We start from the raw sequence: 22,442 nt of genomic DNA on the forward strand, positions 1-22,442 counted from the left end.
GCCAGCATCGACGTGACTTTATCTGGACTATCCCTCTTTTGCTTACGGATAACAAAGAGGTCTGGCTCCATAACTTCACCAAGCATGTACTCTATTCCAGTCATTTTCCTATACGAAAGGGAAAAAAAAAAGAAGAGCTGATTTCTGATCTTATGAGTACCTATTTTTTAAACTAGGACTGTACACCATGATTGATGATAATGTCAGCAAGTTTTTTAAACTAGGACTCTACACCATGATTGATAATAATGTCAGCAAGTTTTTCCAATCAAATGAAATAGTTTTTTTGGGTAAACTGCAAAAACAAGTTACTTATTTGGTGGCTACCAGCACATTTTTCAAGTAGATAAAATGCCAATCACAAATAAATAGCTATGCGTTCGTGTTCCTCTAGCAGAATTGTATGGTAAATGCCTCATCTTCGCATGGTATGAAAAACGAAATAATAATAATTTAAAACTTTGACATACCCAAATGAATATTTCTTTCATACTCCAACTGGGTTTCAAAAACTTGACATTTTTCAATTAAAAAAAAAAAGAAAAAAACGACAATCAAACCTTGCAACATTCCAAGAGAGTTCATTAAAGGGAAAAAAAAAAAACCCAAACTTTAATTTTCTTCCGAGAGTTGAGAGATGTCGAGAGGGTGAACGAAGCGCTTCCTTAGCTGCTCATTGTTGCCGGTTCAATCATAGAACAGAGATAGAGCAAAGTAATCGAAGATCAAGTTTCGATCAAGAGGGTACGTATTTAGCCACAATCGGTCTCTGAAACATATACCTGTCATGTCCATTCAGGAGGCTGCATCGCCGGTGGTGGTGGTACTTCAAAGTTCCCCCTGCCGCCGTATGCGGTGGCGTCACCGCTGGCGTCGCCATTTTGGGGTTATGCTTTTCGGGGTGATTCTACTTGTGGGCTTTAGTCAGAAAGGAGTCAACAATCATTATGCGCTTTAATAACATAAAATGGCTCCCAAACGGCGCCGTTGAGAAAACTGACAACGTAATCTACAGCAAGGTTTTTTATTATCAGGGACGGATCTAAGATATATATTCATTGAGGGTAAAAATATATATAATATTGAATATATATAAGTTAATTAAGATGCATAAAAAAATTATTTTAATATATATAAAAATAATATATTATAATTATTTTTTACGACTTTTTATATTTTAAAAGTATTATAAAATTTTTTCATTATTAATATTACAAAAAATTTTTTTTTTTATATATGTAATCAAATAATCATTCATTTAAAAATCTCTCATTCGGTTGCACAAATAATTCTTCACAATCTTCATAGCAGAAAAAATTCTTTCAACTGATGTAATAGAAATTGGTAATATCAAAGTTAACTCTACATGTACGTATATCAATGGATACACAAAATATTTTTTTGTCTTAACAAGTTTCATGAACAGCTCATTAATACTTTTCAAACTTGTAAACTCATCATAAGATTTTAAATCAATAATGTAGGTTTCAAGTTGATCGTCAACAGGGATGGCATTGGGTCGGGTTCGGGGCAGATTTTGCTCGTCCCGAACCCGACCCGATTTTATAGTTCATTAAACCCGAATCCGATCCTATCCGATTTTTTACCGATACTACATAAACAGTATCCGACTCGACCCGACCCGAAATTAATAAAATATTATTTTTTAAAATATAAAATATTATTTTTTAAATATAAATAATTAAAAATATAATTATATAAATATATATAATTAAATAATTAATTAAAAAATAATTTTTTATATAATGTTGGGTGGGGTCGAGCTTTAGGCATACCCGAACCCGACCCAACCCCGACTGTTTCCTAACTATACCCGACCCGATCGACCCTAAACTCGAAATTAAAAAAAAAAATTCGACCCCATAGGATCGGGTCGGGTCGAAACCCGTCGGGGACGGGTTTGATTACCGTCCCTAATTGTCAAGAATCAGTAACTCAACATTAGAAAATTTAGTAAGGTAAATATGAGCAAGACGAATCAACTTTCCCTTATCAAAAGCTGTAAAAGAATCACAAGGATTTTAAAAAGCCACACAAAGAAATAACTCTATATTCACCTCATTAAAAAGATTGTTGAGCTCTTGAAGTTGCATATCAATTATTATATAAAATAACTCAATTCGATAATAACATAAATTTGTCATTGTTAGAGTATTGTGTTGAGGTCTTCCACGAGTTACAAACATATCATTCATATTTTTGGTGCCAATATTGTTTTTCTCACAAATTTTTTATAAAGAAACCTCTTTATGCAAAGATTCACATCCATCATCTCTTATTATTTGTAGTCGTTGCTTCATTACTTTTACTAATGCCATCGCATTCATAATATCTTGATCTCGCCTTTGTAATGCTAAGGACAATTCATTTGTAATCCTCAATATATTTTTCATCAAATGCAAGTTCAAAGCAAAGTTAAAAGATTGAGTCGAATCTAATAAGGTAAAAGCTTCACTTCTTTGCTCCGAGCTATTCCTATCCTCCACAATAATTTCAAGCACATCAATGATGGAACTAAACATAAGGATCAAATTTATCAAAGTCTTATAATGTGATCCCAATCGTATATCCCCATCTCGTTGAAGACTTATTTCTTCGTTTAAACTCCTTATTGTAGAAAGTTCACTTACTCATAATGCCTCAACAACTTTATTAAGTTATTTTTTTCAAAGAATATCTCTTCATTTAAATGAAGCCCTGACAATATTCGTTACATTTGTCACAATATTGAAAAGTAATACAATTTGAACATGATTCTTTGCCACAGCTACAAGTGTCAATTGAAGTTGATAAGCAAAACAATGAACATAATAAGCAGATGCATTATCTTTCATGATCAAAGTTTTCAATCCATTGAATTCATCTTGCATGTTGCTTGTTCCATCATAACCTTGCCCACGAACCCTTGACATACTCAAAATTATGCTTAGAGAATAATGTTTTAATAGCTGTTTTAAGTGATAAAACAGTTGTATCACTAATATGTATTATCTCAGAAAAACATTCAATAATATGCCCTTTAGAATTCACATAGTGCAAAGCAATATTAACTTTTTTTTTTATTGAAACATCTCAAGATTCATCAAGTAAAATGAAAAATAATATATCTCTAAGATCTTCCATGATAGCATTAGTAGTCTCAATTGCTGCAGTACGAACAAGATCTTTTTGAATATCATGTGCTATTATTTTTGAATTTCTCAGTGCATTCTCCAAGACAATACTATTGATGGTTTCATTATGATTGACAAGAAATCTAATAAACTCAAGAAAATTTCTTTGAATATGAGAATTCTCAGTTTCATCTATACCACGAAATGCCAAATCTTGACATAAAAAAAAGCGAAACAATCAAGTGTTGTAGTTAAGCGAACTTGATAATCTTTTCGTGCTTGATCAGATTGTTTTGCAAAAGCAAATTGAATATATTGCTTTTGATTTAGCAAATCTTGACAACACTTCCAAGCTTTGTTATGAGCACTATTAGGATCTCCAACATGGATATCAAATCTTTTTTTCTTTTTCCAATTTGTGAATCCATTTGAAATAAAATAATCACCACCTACTTGCTCTTCAATATCTATTCTATAAAGATAACAATACAAATAAAAAGCGACATCCTTCTCTGTACTGTATTTCAACCAATTAGCATAATCTTTGAACCACATAGGAATAAAAAGACGTAATGCCTTTCTAATTTTTCTTTAAGGGAAATTATGTTCATGAGGTTGACATGGACCTTTTGCAAATAAGCTCTTTGAACCTTGTCCCTATTATTAGCATTATAGTCCAAAATTTTTTTTTGTAACCCAGGATTTAAATGTCTAAATTTAATTCAACATGAACTTACTTTGTACAATGTTGTATGCCACTAGTATTGATTTCAAATGATTCTTTAAGAATTGACTTCCTCTTAATAAGATCATAACTAATTAAATTAAATAGTTTAGTTTATGTAATTTATAAAACATAAGAACACATATTCAAACTACAATTATGCATGTTAATGAAGCTCAACTAACCTTATATTTGAAATATATGAATTGAAATGCAATTCACATATTGTAATCATACTGCTATGTAAGAAATTAGATAGAACTTTTAACTAATTTTATAATTTCCATATAAAAATTAAATTTTACCAAACTTAAAGTTATTAACTGAATGAGTAATAACTAAAAAATAAAGAAAAATATAAAACATAAAAAATTCAAACATGATAAAAAAATATAAATGCTATCAATAGCATGAATACATGATCAAATTATTTCATCAATATAACAAATTTCAAATAATAAATAAACACTATATATAAAAATATATAAAAAAATTGATTGACTAATTATAAAAATGTATAAAAAAATAACTTACTTCGAATATCTTGTTAGAAGAAGAAGATAACCAACTTGTAATTTGTTTATTTTGTTTAAAGACTTTTTTTTTTTCTTTTTTACTTCTTTAATTTTCTTCTTCTGGTTCACCTTGTTTTCGTTTGAAAAACTTCAAAGTTGCAAAAAGTGGGGGATTGGGGAAAATGGACAAAAATGAAAACCGGTTACTTTTTATTTAACACAATTTTGCTTTTTTCTTTTATGTTGACCTTTAAATAGTTTTTTTATTTACACACTTCCAATTAATGAAGTTTGAACTTTATATAAATTATATATATATATATATATATAATTTTTTTGAGTGGGGGCATTATAAATGAATTAAAATTTTTAAATATTTTTATAATATAATTTTGAAGGGATGAAAATTTTAGTGGCAGCAACTGCCCCCAATGCCCCCTATTGTGGATCTGTCCCTGTTTATTACTCTATGAAATTTAAACAACCATATGTTATATTTCTTTTTTTTTTTAATTATTCATATTATAAGTATTCAATTTAATGATTAATGTATTTTTTTGTTTGAATACTTTTTTTAAATAACAATGATTATATATTTTTTAAATATGAAAATAAAATGACCAAGTTCACTCTTAATTAATTTATCATTTATATAAGATATCCACAATTTATTACTAAAATATATGTAAATAATAATAAAATTGTATTTGAAAAACTTAACATAGGAATATAAACCAAAATTATTAAAACTGTCCAACTATCGGAATGTTTGTTGAAACCTACATGTCAACCATTTCGTCAAGCTTCACTACAGCAAAATGGCATATTAGCGACAGTTTATTAGCGGCCTTTCACTTACGAACATCGCTAGCTTTCATGTTTTTACAAAACTTCAGGCATTTATTTCCAAACGTCACTAAATATTCAAATAGCGACGTTGTTACTTATAAACGCCATAAAAGACTTGATATTAGAGGCATTTCTCGACTAAATCGTCTTGAATATTTTTTATTAAAAGTTTCGATGAATAGTTAATGCGTATTTTTGACAGACAATGCCTTCAATAATTACATCATAAAAAATTGTATGAGATTAAAAAAGGCGTTGTCTATAAGAAATGCCTTTAATATTTAGACCAAAAATTTTTCTAGGCTTTTTAAATTTATTTTCTTAAAAAACTCAACTTACATTAAGCTTATCAAATTGTTAGGATCGTACGGATGTTTAATTATCATAAGATTATTGGTTTGATCTGTCATTCAGGTTTTTTTTTAGGTTTAAGCACTTATTATTTGTTATTGATTATTATAGGCGTTTTCTTGGCATAAATGCCTTCACCAATTACTTTAAAAAATTTATCGTAGAATATTGAAGGCGTTTTTCGTTGAGAGAGACGCCCTTAATAATCGATAGGAAAAATATGAGGTCGATTATTGAAGGCGTTTTTGGTTGAACTCACATTCTATAATCCAATTAGTAATTTTTTTTTTTGGATTTTTAAAGGTGATTTTATAATAAAATCCTTCAATATTTCATAGATAAAACTTGAATAGGATGATTGAATGCATTTTTGGCTCAAAATGCCTTTAATATTCGCAGGGATAATTTTTAATGGTTAGATTATGGAAGGCGTTTATATCCAAAAACGCCTTCATAACTTTTTGTTGGGATTATTGAAGGGGTTACCCATAGGAAAAAGCCCTTCATAATCCATTCGATTTATTTTTAGTTGGAATTATTGAAGGCATTTTTTGCCCAAAATACCTTTAATATTCCAGACAATAATTTTCATGGAAGATTATTGAAGGCAATTTTGGTAAAAAACACTTTCAATATTTTTTGTAAAGGTGAATGAAGGTGTTTTCTTGCTAAAAACACCTTCATTAATCGCATCAAGAAAATATAATTAATATTTGAAGTCAGTTGTACGTTGATGCCCATAAAAATGTTTGTAGTCAGTTGTATATTTATGCCCAAAAAATATTTGGTTTATATATATGATACTATGAATTACATTTTGGAATTTGCATAATGAACATTGTTGTATTTTAAAAAATTTACGACATATTCGGAATTAAAACTGATAACGTTGCCATATTAATATACTTTTTTAAAATAATCGTACTCAGTAATTTAATTATTACACATAGTGTATTCATATTAAGTATAACAATAATATTAAACCAATACCCCCAATGTACAAACTTAAGGTTTTCGTTCAACATTGCATGTTAAAAATATTATAACAATTTGTTCCATATATATTTACAATCAACCAACAATGTCTAACCTGAAGGTTTATCAATATTGATAAATGATAATGCATAATCACATCATTCTTTACGGACTTCATCCAGCTCATCTTCTGTGAAGCTTTCTTTACCCTCCCACTAAAAAAAAAAATCAAAAGTAAATGTTAAGAAATGAGAACATAATATACCATTTTATTTTTTTTAATATATAACGAGTTTATGAAATTTATACTAACCTTGAATGGTGTGGTTATAAAATCATGTAATACAATCTCCCGCATAAAACGAATGACATAATATCTATATTCAGTATTACCAGATTGACAAAGAACCTGAAAATTAAATTGAGTCTGTTTACAAAATAGTTATTTACACAAACTCAGCATTAAAAGAATAAATTTGACATTTACTGGTAATGACACCCATTTCGGTTTCTTTATCTTTTTATTGAATACAGATATTACCCTAAATTGAAAAGAAAAAAAATTAGTGGGAACCTAAATAAAATTTACAATATGAAGAAACAGAACATATATAATATAATAAAGTACTGTAATACCTCTTTATAAAAGTTTCAATATTGAGGTTAGGCATCCCCGTTGGATTAACTGAATTAAGAAGGTATGGCGTTAAGGATTTGGTGTCAATCACAATAAGCATCCAATGATGACTGTAAAATAATAAAAATGATATACTTAGAATAAGCATCAGATCATAGAATGGAGCAGGTTGGAGTAATTAAGTTTGAATATAGCTTACTGCGCATTATAAGGAAGTAAATAATAATCAGTCGATCTTTTCATGTATTGGATCACATGATTAGCACGATACACGATTGTGCCACTCTTCTCACTAATGAAATTGAGGTCAATGAATCAAAATCTATTCATCAACTGTCTCTCCTTTAGCTTTCTATATAGGAAGCTACATGATAACAATCAACACTGCTGGTTAGTATATATTACACCCTAATACTAACTTATTACTTATTGAATGTGCATATTTGTATTTATAAGCTTACCTCATATAAGTAACGATTTCAGCAGCTGATAATTCATCCATTTCACAAAATTTTTTCACCTCATCCACACCAATGAAAGAAAATGATTGTTTATCAAATAAGTTTTCCTCAGCCTCAATGGATATGAAGTTTTCATCAGTACAATTCTCTAGCGAATATTTTTTTAACTCATCCATGGAAGCCTGGGCAAGGGTCAGACATTGAGGCTGAACATCCTCCTACAATATTAAACTTATCTATAAGTATTAAAACCAAATCAATCAATATAATAATCAAATTAATATTCAAATTATAACAAAAATCTTACTTATTAGGTGGTAGTGGATGATGGGATCGCTTTCTTACTGGCATCTACAGATTCTCTCACGGGGATGATGCTATCAAGCTATGGTATTGGCATTACCTGCTGCATTGCTACCAACATGGACTTCAAAGCAGCGAGTCTTTGCTGTTGGTCATTGAGGCATTGCTCCTGGTCATTAATTTGTTGCTATTGTTACGAAATTATTGCTTTATATTGTGCATTTCTCATTCGTCGGGTTTTTGGTTGTTTACCAAAATACGTTAATAGTAAGACAAATTTATCAACCGCACGAACTCGACCAGGCCTTTCTTTAGCATCTAATGCTAAAGACAAAGGTCTTCGTCATACTTGGTTGCCAGTTCACCAGATTTTACTTTGGCAGCATAATCATCCTGAAAGACAATAATAAGTTGGGCTATTAGAACAAATCTAGACAAGCTAGTATACACTCATGTATACAACCACATTGCTAATCATACATTATAGTAAAAAAACAGTTATACATACAATCTTTTTTACTAGTTTCTCGATTGCTTCATCTGCGAAGGATCCATTATTTCGTAGATGTCCTTGTTTCTAGACATCTCATCTGAAAACTTCTGTGTTTGAGCTCACTGATTCCTATTAAATTATCATAATAAAAGAATCAGAATATATGAAATGAATGTTCATAAATATTCATTAATAAGTAAAAAACAAGTATGCGAAGACATACAAGCTCATACTTCACAGTTGCATATCTTTTTCTTGCTGTCCGATGGTGATATTGCTATTTGGCCCGAATGTCTCGATGTTGTTCTTTGATTTTCTATAAAATTAAGAAATTACGTCAATCACATATAAAAATCAAAGGCTATATTGCATAAAGATTTATAAACTTGGTTTAATTTGGTAATGGGTTTACGTATCGAAAAATCTTTTGAAAGTCGAGATTGAATAAAATTTGTCCAATCTTTCACACTTATGACATCTGCATATGCCGTAGGTGGAACAACCAAAACATCACCTTCACCAACCATCAGTAAAATATACTGGGTTGTCAATATGCTTTTAAAGTCTTTGAAAGCTTTCCCAGCAGATTGTAACACAATCTTTTTATACTCAATTGGGACATCGAACCATTCCTAAATAAGTTAACACAAATAGTATCAATGCATTGAATTTCATTTAAATGACCATATAACAAATTTTACGAAATAGTTGCATAAACATACCACAACGGACTACCATATCTCATCCTTTAGATAATCAGGAACTAGTCACCAATTGGTGTATGTAACTAAAATCCTTCGATGAATAATGGCTCCAATATGAGTAGCCATATTGGCAGCTCTTTTCGACACAGCTATCCACTTTGATTGAAGTCAACATGAATTTTTGTGTCAGTCAGTTTGATTTGTTTATTTGGCCCCTTTCTTTTCTTTTTTAGCCTATACTTCTTTCTTTTGTGTGTTCATTAAAAGGAGAATGATGTTGTTCGAAGTTCATATTACCTATGATATTGATCATAATTATTTGAATTACACAATATGACCCTCTAAATTGATCATTATACTTAATTTAATACAACCAATACCATACTGAGAACAGAAACATCATTTAGCACACTATTCAGCAATGTGCTTATACACACCCTTCAACAAATCACTTAGAAACATCATTCAGCCCCCATTCAAACCCATTCAGTAAAATAATATCAGACAACAAGTTCAGCAAATCATTCAGCACAAAATATTATTCAAACCCTCAATATCATACAATATCATTCGCCAATACAATATTAGTTAACAAGGTTCAGCAAACCACAACCTAGAGGAATGTGTACTACATAGAAATAGCATACTTGCCAATATTAATGAAATTATATAAACATATATGCCAATATTAAGGAACTAAAAAAATAAAAATTCTTCATTGAATGCGTAAATAATACAGTAAACTAAAAAAAAAAGCCTTACCAACTTAAAATAGAGGTTCGCAGCCATGATTTGTTGAAGGTCAGAGGCGAAAAATTAGAGAAAGAAAGCAATGGTTTAATAGAAATGTGTTTAAAGGTTTGATTTGTTGAGTAGAATAACACAGCTTTTAATCGTTCTGTGTACCAAGACTCTGTAACTTCCTATGTTCAAGGTAGGAAAATGAATATAAAATTAATTAATAAAGGTATTTCCATGGAACAACGCCTTCAATAATCACTTAAAAATTTTATTAAAAATTATAAAAGACGTTTCTTACAAAAAAGATGCCTTTAATTATAAGCCTTTAAAATTGTCCACCCAACTTATTAAACGCGTTTTGTTATAGAAAAATACCTTTTTCTAAATCTTAAAAGTTATAAAAAGAATTTTCAAAAAAAAAATCACCTTCAATAAGTATGGATTTTCAAAGTTTATAATAAATTATTGAATGTGGCTTATAATAAAAGACACATTTAATAATCCGAAAAAAATTTTTTGGAAAAATATTAAAGGCATTGTTATCTGAAACTGCCTTCAATAATTATATACAAACTATGATAGAAATTATTAAATGCATTTATCTTAAATATACACCTTCAATAACAGTGTTACAATTTTTGTGGTGGTATATGAAGGTATTTTACAGTAAAAGATACCTTTACTAATTCCCAAAATATTTAGTGAGAAATTTTTGAAAGCAAATGTTATTAACAAACGCCTTCAGTAATTGAAGGTACTTTTTCTAATAAACGCCTTCCATTACCATCATGGCATATTGAAGGCGTTTTATAATAAAAGACGCCTTTAATAATCCTGAAAACTTTTATTAAGAAAATTATTGAAGGTGTTGTTTTCTGAAATCACCTTCAGTAATTATATACAAACTGTGATAGAAATTATTAAAGGCATCTCTCTTAAATATATACCTTTAATAACAATGTTACAATTTGTGTGGTAGTATATAAAAGGTATTTTATAGTAGAAGACGCCTTTACTAATTTCCAAAATATTTAGTGAAAAAATTTTGATGGCATATGTTATTAACAAACACCTTTAGTAATTGAAGGCCCATTTTCTAATAAATGCCTTCCATTACCATCGTGGTATATCGAAAGCGTTTTATAATGAAAGACGCCTTTAGTAATCCGATAAAATTTTATTAGAAAAATTATTAAAGGAGTTGTTTTCTGAAACCACCTTTAGTAATTATATACAAACTGTGAGAGAAATTATTAAAGGCATCTATCTTAAATATACTCATTCAATAACAGTGTTACAATTTGTATAGTGATATATAGAAGGTATTTTATAGTAGAAGATGCATTTAATAATTTCCAAAATATTTAGTGGAAAAATTTTGAAGGCGTCTATTTCTAACAAATGCCTTCTGTAATGGATTACTAAGTTTAAAGATATATTGAAGGTGCCTACTCAAATAAACTCCTTTCATTACCATCATGGTATATTGAAGGTGTGTCATAATAAAGGGCGCCTTCAATAATCAACGAAAATTTTTTTAGTTAAATTATTAAAGGCGTTGTTTTTTGCAACTGCCTTCAGTAATTAACTACAAACTATGATATGAATTATTAAAGGCGTCTTTCTTGGATATACGCCTTTAATAACAGTGTTAAAATTTCTGTGGTGATATGTTTAAGGTGCCTAGAATATATTCAAAAAATATTTGGGAGGTAATTATTGTTGGCATTTTTTGTCAGTAAATGCTTTCTATAATCCTGTCCAATAAAAATCTTTCCAAACTTAGCGCATCTAATCACCAACTTCAAGCTTCATCTTCATTATTATATCTTTTCAGATCAAGTACAATTTACTTTTCATTTTCTTCCGCTTTTAGTATTCGAGCATTGTATTTTAGAACCCTATTTCAACTATTAATAACTTATTGACTTTAGCTTTTACTTCATTCGACTATTCCTCCAACTCTTGCAATTTGCGATTTTTTTTTTGTGAAAATTTTTTTTTACAAAACCTACCTTATTTCACCTTATGTCAACCCCAATACCATATACTTTTAGGTACTGTTTACGTTAGTAGCAGAGTTTTAACAATCATAATATCTGGTAACTAATAAATTACTTTACACCAATGAGTTATTGTTTTGAATAAGTACTGTTCTTGTTATTATCTTTTGTTTAAAATATAGTAAACTATGCAATTGTACATGTTCATTTTCATATTAATTATTTCTATACATTTGGTCCGATTATGTAGTAACTAATAAATGGATAAGAGTTGGATGCAAAAGTCTAGATTACGTCAAGAGTATAGAGATGAAGTGGAAAATTTTTTTAATTTTGCATTTAAGAATACAAATGAAGATAATATGATGTTATGCTCATGTGTGAAATGTGCTAATATCGAGTGGTAAATGCGTCAAGTTGTTTATGAGCATTTAATTTGTATTGGATTTCTATCGGGATATGTTAATTGGTATTTTCATGAAGACTCTATATCGTCAAGGTCTTCCACTATAGTTCTTTCAACATCAAAAGTTCCCTATCACCAACATAATCCCTTTATAACAGATGACATTGAAGGCATGTTGCGAGATACTTTTAACATTCATAACCAAAATTTTTGTAATTTTTCTCATGAAAATGAAGGATTTGATTAGTCCAATGTTGAAATGCATGAATTTGATAAACTTGGGATAGGTGTATGTGACCAACAACCTAAAGAAAAAGCATCAAAGTTCTATAGGTTGCTTGAGAAGATGAATGAAAAACTTTTTGAGGGATCGAAACATTCAAAGTTATCTTTCTGTGTTGTCTTTTTCACTTGAAATGCTTATGTGGATGGACAGAAAACTTTTTGACTTTATTATTATAGTTTATGAAAGAAATATTTTTTTTTACAAAAATCTCTGAATCTTGTAAGGAATCAAAGAAGATGATTAAGGATTTAGGTATCGGATATGAAAAAATTTATAGTTGTCCTAATGGACGCATGTTGTATTGAGGGATAGAAAAAATCAAGAATCTTGTCATTGGTGTGGTATTTCTTGTTGGGTCGACAAAAACCTCGATGAAAGGTTGAATGATGATGGTGATGAGGTATGTATCAAAAAGAAACCTATTAAGGTTTTATGCTATTTTCATTAATACCAAGACTGCAACTACTCTACATGTCTTTCAAAACTATAGATTTAATGAGGTGGCATCATGAGAAGTGCACGGATGATGGATCATTGAGGTATCCTACAAATTTTTTGACATGGAAGTCATTTCATTCTAGGTTTTTAGACTTTGCATCTGATCCTCGAAATGTTATGCTTGAACTAGCATCTGATGGATTCAACCCATTCCAAATGATGAGTACTTCTTATAGTACTTAGCCAGTTGTATTGATTTCTTACAATTTACGACCATAGATTGCTATGAAGCAACAATCATTTATATTGTCTATGATAATTTTTAGAGAAAAAGATCAGGGTAATGATATAGACATCTATTTACAATCTCTTATTAAAGAGTTAAAGCAATTATGGGAAATAGTTGAAACCTATAATGCATCAAATGTATAGAACTTTAATATGCGTGTTATTTTATTATGAACTATTAATGATTTTTTTGCTTATACAAATTTATCTGGTTGAAGTACAAAAGGTCGTTATGCTTGTCCATGTTGTGCTGCACAGACATGTTCGACATGGTTACGTAATAATAAAAGTTCTGTTATATGAGATATCGTCGATGGTTAAATGATAATTATCGATTTAGATTTTAAAAATATCTTTTTAATAGAACTGAAGAGTTGAAGAGATCATCTTTACCCATTAGTGGGTCTACTATCTTGTCAAAGTTAAAAGATATCAATTTCACATATCAAAAAATGACTCCATCAAGAAAAATAGTGAGGGACATCTTTAAAGGTGTTTGGCCTCGTATTACGTAAGTTAGTGATAGTCATATAGAAGTTGGTGATCTTGATGTTTAAAGTGATAAAGAGGATGATGAAGTAGATGACCCTAATGAGTATAAGTTATGAAAAAGAAGAAGTATATTTTTTGAGTTACCTTATTGAGAATATAATTTATTATGCCATACCTTGATTTGATGCACATAGAGAAGAATGTTTACGAAAATTTTATGGGGACAATTCTCAATGTGAATTGTCGTAATGGTTTTACGTCCGCCCGACGAATTTGAAAACAAAATAAAAAATAATGGAGTCGCCACCAATCTTTTTTGGCCAGGTGCGATTGGTCACCCATTAAAACATATCCTTTTAATGAAATCTTAAAATTAATTAAAATTTATTAAAAAGATAATTTTACGGTCTGCGAAACAGTTTGGGTTCGGGAGTCGATTACGTATTGGGAAGGATTAGCACCCCACAACGCCCGTTAAAAAACGGTACCAATTAACAACGTGTTATCCTTTGATTTTGATACAAACAATCTTATTTTCAATATTTGAAAAATAATTTCTTTGATTTTTTATTTATTAAAAAAAATTATTCTCGAGAAAAATAAATCAAAACCTTTTTATTGAAATAATTCTTAAAATGTTCCAGTACGTTGGTAACATTAAAAGAACTCTTTCTCACCTAGAGATTTTTTAAAGCATCTCTACTCGGAATACTTTTAGAATCTCATCTTTGGAGGCTCGAATTTATTTTTCGTAAGAAATTATGTCATGCATGCCATGCAAAATATTTTCATGTTTATGCACACATTTTATTCTCATTCAAAAATTTTATTATTATTTTATTTTAATTGAAATTTTGAAGAGAAAAAAGGAATTTAATCATATTGAAGATTTTTTATAAATATTCCAATACGCTGGTAATATTTTACAAAAAAATCTTCTCACCTAGAGATTTCTTAAAGCATCTCTACTCGAAATACTTTTAGAATCCCATCATTGGATTAAATTTCTTTTCTTCCTATTTTTATTACTTATATTTTTTAATTTATTAATCAATTTTTATTTATTATTTAAAAAAAAATCTTTACTGTATTGAAAATTTTTTATAAATACTCCAATACGCTGGTAGTACTTAAAAAAATCTTCTCACCTAGAGATTTCGTAGGCATCACTACGAATACCTTTGAATCTCATCATCGGATAAAAATTTCCTTTTCTCTTATTTTTTATTAGTTTAGTATTATTATTAAATTTATTTTTATATTATTGTTTTTAAAGTTTATTAACATAATCACATAAAAAAAATTTAATCACAATTTCATCATTTAATCTAACAAATATAAATATTTTAATATACATAAATATTAATAAAATAATATATAAAAAATAAGAAAAATTTTCAAAAAAAAATATTTTTTTTACCTGAACCGGACCGATCAACGGTCTAGTCAACGCACGGTTCGGTTCGACGGTTCGGTCCGGTGGTTCGGCTCGGTCTGGACGGTTCAATACCGGTTCGGTTCGGTCTGGGCGGTTCAATACCGATTTGGTTCGGTCTGGGCGGTTCGGTTCCGGTCTAGTCAGACCGGTCTGAGCTGATGAAGAAAGCGGGTTGTGGGTCGAGTGCGCGGATCCCGGATCGGGTCGCGGGTTGAAGCGCGGATCCTGTGCTCAAAACGGCGTCGTTTTGGGCCTTTAATAAAACGACGTCGTTTTGGTTCTGAGCGTTTATATAAAAGGTTCAAAATTTTTTTTTTCACTCATTCTTTCCTTCCTTAGAAAAAAAAAAATCTTTTCTTCCCTTTTTTTTTTTCAGGCGACCTGGGTCCGGTGGCCGTCCGTCGTGACGGCTGCCGTGGTCCTCGTCGGCGACGAACTCCGACCACCGTCAGCGGTGTCAAAAAATTCCAAAAAAATTCTCACGAACTCCTCTCGACCTCCTGAGTACAGATCTGACCTCTTTTTCACCAAAAAAAATCCTCACTTCCCTAGATCTGCTCTCAAAGTTTCGGTAAAAAAAACTTTTTTTAATGTTTTTTGGTTTGTTTTTGTTGAGTGTCTTTGTAGGTGTAGTTTGGTGCTGGGTTTCCCGTTCCAGGGGACTGCTTTTACTTTTTTTTTTGGTTACTTCTTACTTCTCCTTTTCTTTTGGTCTGGTTTACAAGCTCTATTTATAGAGCTTGTTGGGATTCAAATTTCAGATTTTCTGAGATTCGAATCCCATTTTTCAACTGAAAAATCACACATACCGTCCGTGATTGGTGGCTTGTCGGTCGTTGACAGCTATCGGTGGTGCTTTTGACTTTAGGGATTGTGTACTAGATTTGAACCAGATAAGGATGAAGAAAAAAAAAAGAAAGGAAGAAGAAGACAAACGAAAAAATGGAAAAAAAAAGAAATAATAATAAAATTTAAATAATAAAAAATAAAAATTTTAAAAAAAATGGTATTTACAGTTGCCCCTCTTTGTCTATTTCTGTGAAACAGGAATAAGGCAAAGACAAATAAACCACCATTTTGCTTGGAAAGATGAAACATTAAGAAAAAAAAAAAATTTTTGGTTCGACAGAAAATGGTTTCTCTCAACAGAGGTTCAATCTATATTTTTGAAAGTTTAAAAGGCTCCTCTCAGCAGAGGCTCAACAACTTTAAAATTTTATGAAAAGGCTCATCTCAGCAGAGGCTCAACGACTTTAAAATTCTCTTGAAAAGACTCATCTCAGCAGAGACTCAATAACTTTAAAATTCTCTTGAAAAGGCTCCTCTCAGCAGAGGCTCAACAACTTTAAAATTTCATGAAAAGGCTCCTCTTAGTAGAGGCTCAACAACTTTAAAATTCTCTTGAAAAGGCTCCTCTCAGTAGAGGCTCAACAACTTTAAAATCTCATGAAAAGACTTCTCTCAGTAGAGGCTCAACGACTTTAAAATTCTTTTGAAAAGGCTCCTTTCGGCAGAGGCTCAACAACTTTAAAATCTCATGAAAAGGCTCCTCTCAATAGAGGCTCAATGACTTTAAAATTCTCTTGAAAAGGCTCCTCTCAGCAGAGGCTCAACAACTTTAAAATTCTCTTGAAAAGGCTCCTCTCAGTAGAGGCTCAATAACTTTAAAATTCTCTTGAAAATGTTCCTCTCAGCAGAGGCTCAACAACTTTAAAATCTCATGAAAAGGCTCTTCTCAATAGAGGCTCAACGACTTTAAAATTCTCTTGAAGAGGCTCCTCTCAGCAGAGGCTCAACAACTTTAAAATCTCATGAAAAGGCTCCTCTCAATAGAGGCTTCATGACTTTAAAATTCTCTTGAAAAGGCTTCTCTCAGCAGAGGCTCAACAACTTTAAAATCTCATGAAAAAGCTCCTCTCAACAAAGGCTCCATAACTTTAAAATTCATCTTGGAAAAGCTCCTCTCAGCAGAGGCTCAACGATTTTAAAATCTTCATCTGTTTTTAAATTTTAGTTTTCATTTTTGAACAAGTAAATTTCTCTTTTTTGAATTCTTTTGTTTGATCATTGTCTTTACCAGAATCTTTTTTTTTTATTAAGAAAAAGAAAATTTCTATCTTTGTCACAACTTCTCATGGATGCATGTACTAAGTGCTCATGATGTAATACATGTAATGCAATCAAAATCTTTCATTGTAATAAAAAAGTTATCGAAATCTCTCACTTTTAGCTTCTTTTATCCGAATTCTTATATGACCAATCTGTCTTCAACATCTGACCATAATATTTTTCTTCAAAAGTCTGCAACATCAATGTCTTGTCATGCTTTTCTCATCCTTTTTCATTTGCCTTTGTCAACTTTAAAAGTAATGCTGAGATCTTTCATGTTTGTTTTTCTTTTCATCATTTTAAGTTCAAGACAAATAAAATGCAATCACACATTTCTCTGATGGAAAAAAAATATATCAAATAAGGATAAAAGAAAGGATAGGCATTATTTTCAAATGAAGGATAATGTATTTCCTATGGTTGATAACAAGTGTATGTCAAAGTGTTTGAGTTGAAATAAAGGTGTCAAAAGAATGATCACAAGATAATCATGAACAAAATATTCTCAGATTCTTTTTTTAAAACTAAATCAGATGACTTCCTTGATTTAGAGTTCGTCAAACTACATTTGTCCCTGCATTATGGGATCTTTTCTTGATGATGCTTTTACTTCACATTTATGCCGTCTTTTCAGGTTTTCAACTTAGATAAGTCATCATTTTTTTAAGCAAAATATTTCTTCACAACATCTGAATTTATTGGGGTAGGCAAATCACCTCCGTCTATTTCTGCCAAAATCAATGCCCCGCCAGAAAAAACCTTTTTCACCACATACGGGCCTTCCCAATTTGGTGTCCATGTCCCCCGATTATCATGTTGATTTGGAAGGAATCTTTTTAGCACTAAGTCTCCTTCTCTAAAGCAACGGGGATGAGTTTTCTTGTCATGTGCTCTCATCATCCTCTTTTGATATAATTGACCATGACAAAGTGCTGACAATATTTTCTCTTCGATGAGGTTTAACTGCTCGTAGCGATTTCGAACCCATTCCGCTTCCTCTAACTCTACCTCCATCAGGACTCTAAGTGAGAGAATTTCCACTTCGACCGGTAGCACAACTTTCATTCCATATACCAAAGAGAACGGTGTGGCCCCAATAGATGTTCTGACTGACGTTCTATAAGCATGCAAGGCAAAAGGTAACTTTTCATGCCAATCTTTATAATTTTCAGTAATTTTCTCCAGGATTCTTTTGATATTCTTATTCCCAGCCTCCACTGTCCCATTCATTTTCGGACGATATGGTACCGAATTACGATGGCGGATCTTGAACTGAGTGCATACTTCATTTATCATTTTGTTGTTCAAGTTTTTGGCATTATCAGAAATAATTGTCTCTGGAAGCCCATATCTGCATATTATCTCTTTTTTTATGAACTTACATACCACAGATCGGGTCACGCTAGCATATGATACAGCCTCTACCCATTTGTGAAGTAATCAATCATCACAAAAATGAATCTATGCCCATTCGAAGCTTTTGGAGTGATAGGACCAATGACATCTATACCCCACATTGAGAATGGCCAGGGAGGAGCTAGAACGTGTAATGTTGATGGTGGAGCGTGAATCTTGTTAGCATAAATCTGACATTTATAACATCTCCTAGCATAATCAATACAGTCACTCTTCATTGTCAACCAATAATAGCCAGCCCTCATAATTTATCTAGCCATCATATGACCATTTGCATGTGCCCCACAAACTCCATCATGCACTTCTTCAATAATCGTTTTTGCTTCAGCTACATTTACACATCTTAAGAGCACTTGATCTCGACCTCTTTTGTAAAGGATATCTCCATCAATGAAGAAACTCATAGCCAATCTTTTGATAGTCCTCTTATCATTTTCAGTTGCATGTTCTGGGTATTGTTAGCTTTTAATGTATTGCATGATGTCATGATACCATGACCTTCCATCAATTTCTTTTTCAACACCTGAGTAATGTGCTGGTGCATCTTTCACATCCAGCTTGATGGGTTAGATTTCAATACTTGCATCTATTTTGATCATTGCAGCTAGAGTAGCCAGTGCGTCAGCAATTTGGTTTTCCTCTCTAGTTAGATGCTCAAACTGAACTTCTTTAAATTGCTTAACCAACTCAGAGATGTATTTATGGTACTAAATCAGTTTAGAGTCTCTTGTCTTCCATTCTCCTCGTAACTGATAGATGACTAAAGCTGAATCTCCAAACACATCTAACACTTTAATCTTCTTTTCAATTGCTGCTTGTAGACCCATAACATAGGCCTCATATTCAGCCACATTGTTTGTGCAATTAAAATTTAATCTGGCTGTGATGGGGTAATAATGTCCATCAGGAGATATCAAAATTGCCTCAATACCATGACCCAAAGCATTAGCAGCTCCATCAAAATACATCCTCCATGATTTTTCAACAGGTTCATTTTTTTCAATGGCCATCACATCCTCATCAGAAAAATCTAATTTCATTGGCTCATAATCTTCGACTGTACGATCAGCAAGGAATTCAGCTATTGTACTCTTTTTTATAGCCTTTTGAGTCACGTAAATGATATCATATTCTGAAAGCATAACCTGCCACCGTGCTATTCTTCCTGTCAATGAAGGCTTTTCGAAGATATACTTAATAGGATCTAGCTTTGCTATGAGCCAAGTAGTGTGATAAAGCATGTATTGTCTAAGCCTTCGAGCTGTCCAAGTTAATGCACAACACATCTTCTCTAATGGTGAATACTTTGACTTATAATCAATGAACTTCTTGCTCAAGTAGTAAATTGCTCGTTCTTTCTTATCAGTTTCATCTCTTTGCCCCAACACACATCCCATTGAATTTTCATGCATTGTTAAGTACAAAATCAAAGGTTTTTCTAGCTTTGATGGGACCAACACAAGTGGATTTGACAAGTACTCTTTGATCTTATCAAAAGCTTCTTGGCATTCATCATTCCATTCTCCAGGATCATGTTTTCTGAGAAGCTTGAAAATAGGATCACACTTATAAGTGAGTTGAGAGATGAAGCGAGTAATATAATTTAATCTCCCTAAGAAACCTTGCACTTTTTTTGAGGTATGAGAAGGAGATAAGTTTTGGATGGCTTGTATCTTATCCGGGTCCACTTCGATTCTTTTTTCACTGACTACAAAGCCCAATAGTTTTTTTGATTTGGCTCCAAATGTACATTTAGCAGGATTCAACTTCAACTGAAATCTTTTCAATCTGTCGAATAGCTTTTTGAGATTGACTATATGATCTTCTCCTTCACGAGATTTTACGATCATATCATCCACATACACTTCTATCTCTTTATGCATCATGTCATGAAAAAGAGTCACCATTGCTCTTTGATAAGTAACACCAGCATTTTTCAACCCAAAAGACATAACTTTGTAACAGAATGTCCTCCACATGGTCACAAATGTAGTTTTTTTCATATCATCTCTAGCCATCTTGATCTGATTATAGCCTGAGAACCATCCATAAAGGAAAATATGAAGTGCCTAGCAGTATTATCCACTAGAGTATCGATGTGAGGTAAAAGAAAGTTATCCTTAGGGCTTACCCTATTCAAGTCTCGATAATCAACACACATTCTCACTTTTCCATCTTTCTTAGAAACTGGCACTATGTTGGCTACCCATTCAGGATATTTTGCCACTTCTAAAAATCCAGCATCGAATTGTTTCTTCACTTTCTCTTTAATTTTTAGCAACATCTCGGGTTTCATGCGTCTTAGCTTTTGCTGCATCGATTTACATTCTGGTTTTAAAGGTAACTTGTGCTCTACAATATCAGTGCTGAGTCCTGACATATCTTGGTAAGTCCACACGAACACATCTATATATTCTCGGAACAGCTCTTCTAGCTTCTTTCTTTCAGTTGGTAAAAGAGATGTACCAATTTTAACCTCTCTTTTGTTCTCACCATCTCTCAAATTTACTGATTCAGTAATTTTTTGGTGGGGTTCAATTGGCTTATCTTCATGTTCTATTAATTTTAACAAATCAGGAAGCAGTGTGTAGTTATCTGAATCTTCTTCATTATCAAGTTCATCAACATGAATTAAGTTTTCAAAATCAAATCTGAGATTATTGCCATGATTATCTTCATGTTTATTGTTTGAGACCCTGCAAAGGGTAAGATGAAGAGAATATTGGCACACAAAAATGGAATGGCAAGAAAATGTAAGAAAAAAAAGAATGAAAGGTAAAACAAAGATAAAAACAATAGAAGAAATGTGGATGCATCTTCTAAGTCTTTTATTAAAATGACAAACATAAACACACCATAAAAGATCTCTTAATACTCGTAGAAAGTAATTAGGGATTTAAAGTTTTCACATTACTTTTCCAAAGTTTTAAAAATAACAGACAGCTCTGTAACTTTCCAATTATCCAGCTCAAAATTTGAAGGACATGGGTACACGAACAGCTCTTCACTTCGACTCTTCTTTTCTCCATCATCCACCATTTGAATGGCCAGCTCTGAAAATTTTTCCATGAATCCGACACTTGAGGCTCCCGGTAAATCTGAATAAATGTATCCTCCCGAGTGAAAAGAATCATAGAGGTATGGGATGACTATGGGCTCTGACTCCGGCTCATATCCCTTAAGATTAGCTATCTTCTTATCTCTTTTCTCATTCACCATTTTTACTCTATCCCCTCTTGTTGGTTTATATCCCAAGCCAAATCTGTCTCTCTTTTTATATATGGTCGATGGCTTCGTGATTCCTTGCAAGTTTTTCCTAAGTCCGGCTTCAAGTTGCCATCCCATCTTGGTAAGCTGTTTGACTACCATTTTAGTAGTCGTAGATAAGTGTGACAAATATAATTTAGCTCATTCAGTTATATATGTTGCATTGGCAATCTCAAAGGATTTATACGAACATTTTAGAGCTTCATCTATCGATTCCACATAAAGAGTATTTATCGATTGAGTTACTAATAAATCTTCTTCTCCTGCCACACATGTTAGCTTCCCTTCAACAATGAATTTGACTTTTTAATGTAATGAGGATGGAACAGCACCTACCATATGGATCCACGGCCTACCCAATAAACAACTGTATGAAAGAGAGATGTCCATAACTTAAAATTTTACATTGAAA

General features: G+C 31.6%; 1 pseudogene; it reads right to left on the reverse strand.

Moving 5' to 3' along the window:
• Positions 1–907: 907 nt before the first annotated feature.
• On the reverse strand, positions 908–6,087 carry LOC111274148 (uncharacterized; annotated as a pseudogene).
• Between the last annotated feature and the right edge of the window lie 16,355 nt (positions 6,088–22,442).

This window comes from Durio zibethinus, chromosome 26, assembly GCF_047325235.1.
Source record: "Durio zibethinus cultivar Kanyao isolate XHJ-2024 chromosome 26, ASM4732523v1, whole genome shotgun sequence".
In the NCBI taxonomy this organism is placed as follows: domain Eukaryota; kingdom Viridiplantae; phylum Streptophyta; class Magnoliopsida; order Malvales; family Malvaceae; genus Durio; species Durio zibethinus.